Raw genomic sequence first — 2972 nt, 5'->3', positions numbered from 1 at the left:
AATTAAACATAGTTCTTTTTAACAAATATTGATGTGCTTGAGTGGCTAATGTGATAGGTTTGAAATCAATTGAGCTCTCTACGCGTAGGTTCGAATTCTGGTGTTTTGAATATTCATATGACATTTTTTTTAATCTTCTTGGCAATAGATCCATTTGGAACACCGTGATTCTTATCACGTAGGAAGGGCAGGACGACCCGCCGAATTCACATCAGAAGTCGCCAATATAAACACAAACAAAATCGTCGAATTGTGTATGTATAGAAAGAAAATGAACCACTTCTATTCTCGGAGCTTAGGTATATGAAGAATGACTTTTTGGTCCCTTTCGTCCAGTGGTTAGGACATCGTCTTTTCATGTCGAAGAAACGGGTTCGATTCCCGTAAGGGATAGGTACTCATTCCCAGCCGTTTTCTCTTATTGTGAATTGTTGAGTGATCGCTCGCTATCTAGCTGGAAAAGGTGGTCTAGAAGCTTCCTCTCTCCTTGCAAGCAAGATGAGATCACCACTTTTCTCAGTAATGGACTTCCATTCATTCTTCCTTACTTAGCTTTAGATGTCCTTTCATAGATTCTTGAACCTCCGACAGACGAAATCTCTACGCATGTGTTCTTTCTTTCCACATCTCTTTTGGCCGTTTTTGTTAGGCATTGAACCCCACCTTAGGTGCTGAGTAGTGTCCCCCCTCCCCCTCCCCCTCCCCCCAGTCCTTTCATAGATTCTTGAACCTCTGACAGACGAAATCTCTATGCATGTGTTCTTTCTTTCCACATCTCTTTTGGCCGTTTTTGTTAGGCATTGAACCCCACCTTAAGTGCTGAGTAGTGTCCCCCCCCCCCCCCCCCCCCCCCNCCCCTCCCCCTCCCCTAATACCTAAAAAAAAGTTCTGTCTATGGAGCCTAAAGCTTAAACCATGGCATAGCAATAAGCAGTAAGTGGGCCTAGTCTTTTCCCAGTCTTCGCCTTCTTCAGTGGCTACCAAAAGTTTCAACGTTCAACGTCGGCCTACCATCTTTCTTTTTCAAGGTTGAGCTTCTTCAATTCAAGTAGTATCTTTTTCCTATTCTTATTGGTAAATAGCGTCTGGAAGCGAAGGCATTATTGAACGAAAGAGATGTCGGGTCGGTCAATTGCATTAGGTAGGAGATGCAGGACCTGTCTTAACCTCAACTGCATTCGCTATTCGATTCCATCCTCGACCCCACCCTATTAAACTTCCTAAGGTTCTCTCTCTTTTTGACTTTTCAGTGAAAAAAATGGGGGTGACAATCGGTATACTTTCTTTTCTATGTCACCGTCTCATCAATGAGCGTAGATTGATAGAGATGGCTTTTATGCTTTTTCAATCTGTATCCCATTCTTCAGGTATAGTTTTCTTTGATCACAGATCGGCAGGTGATACATACTTTCGCCCCTTTGGCCAGTCAGTCGTCTTGATCTGCCAGAGGGTCTTAGCTAGCTTCCTTGAAGAGTCTTGATGGGAAAAAGAGGTAAAAGAATAACCTAAGTAAGTTACCTCACAATCTTTTGGATTCTATGGCTAAGGCTGACTTTGGCAGATTTAAGGTGAGGGTGGAGGAGTAGGATAGGAGATGAGTGGTTGATATAACCTAAGTATGATAGGGAGATTTTCGCAATAAGGGTGGTGCTAGGGCTCAAGACAATTTTGAAGGGGGAGTTGGATCATAAATCAGAGTTTCTTCCTTTGTTTGAAGAGGCAGAATCTACCAGACTTGAGATAGGAATGGCTAAACTGATTGTCCCAGGAAGTTGATAAGATAAGGAATCAATACAAGGGGAATAAGATTCGGATTACCTTGTAGATCGAATATCTCAAGCCAAGAACACTTTGTTTGAGATTCGAATCACTCCAGAAGCAAGATCGATCATGTCTAGCTTCAATGATTTTTGTTGATCAAATATCTCAACGCAAGAACACTTGATTGAGATTCGAATCACTCCACAAGCAAGATTGATCATGTCGAGCTTGAATGATTCTACATGCAACCTAAACTACATAGAGTTGCAAAGAAACTTAGCCATTGGCTAAAGAAAAGCACAAATGCTCCTTTTACTATATTTTCCAAGTCTACCTTACAAATACAACATACATGGCTTTATATAGCCTCAAAACGAAACTATTAAAGGCATTCCAAAAGTTGTAACATTCATACTTAATGACCATAATTAGCCATTATGTAAATGTAACCTGAAGTAAATAAAATGTCTTAAAATACAATAACTCTAAATTACTCTAAATTGTAACCCACCCAAAATTTATAACCATCAAACTTCATTCCTCTTCAATGTGACATGAATTGCAACCTCTTTTGATAATTTTGACAACATTTTCTTCACATCTTCATTGAAGTATATTGTATGAATGATGTCTCTTGGTTCATATCAGAAGTAAACTAATGAAAGCAAAGGTCAAGAATATCTTGGTAGAATATCTTGGTTTAATAGAAGTTGGTCAAAATTTCGCTTGTCTCTATCGTTGATAAGATAAGGAATCATTACAAGGGGAGTAAGATTCGGATTACCTTGTTGATCGAATATCTCAAGACAAGAACTTTGTTTGAGATTCGAATCACTCCACAAGCAAGATTGATCATGTCGAGCTTGAATGATTCTATATGCAACCTAAACTACATAGAATTACAAAAAAACTTATCCATTGGCTAAAGAAAGCATAAATGCTCCTTTTACTATATTTTTCATGTCTCTTACAAATCCAACATACATGGCTTTATATAGTCTCAAAAATGAAACTATTAAAGGCATTCCAAGAGTTGTAACAATTATACTTTATGGCATAATTAGCCATTATGTAAATGTAACCTAAAGTAAATAAAAAGACTTAAAATACAATAACTCTACATTACTTTAAATTGTAACCCACCCAAAATTTATAACAATCAAACTTCATTCTTCTTCAATGTGGCATGAATTGAAAAATCTTTTGATAAT

At 38.3% G+C, this 2972-nt stretch overlaps 1 non-coding gene across 1 annotated transcript; it reads left to right on the top strand.

Annotated features, from left to right (window-relative positions):
* Window positions 1-321: 321 nt before the first annotated feature.
* TRNAE-UUC lies at window positions 322-393 on the top strand. Its single transcript has one exon. It is a non-coding gene; the product is annotated as a tRNA-Glu (tRNA).
* The last annotated feature ends 2579 nt before the right edge of the window (window positions 394-2972 follow it).

Source organism: Cucurbita moschata, unplaced genomic scaffold (assembly GCF_002738365.1).
Source record: "Cucurbita moschata cultivar Rifu unplaced genomic scaffold, Cmos_1.0 Cmo_Scf00067, whole genome shotgun sequence".
NCBI classification, from domain to species: domain Eukaryota; kingdom Viridiplantae; phylum Streptophyta; class Magnoliopsida; order Cucurbitales; family Cucurbitaceae; genus Cucurbita; species Cucurbita moschata.
The sequence above is the reverse complement of the archived record's forward strand: the minus strand, read 5'-3'. Positions and strand labels throughout refer to the sequence as shown.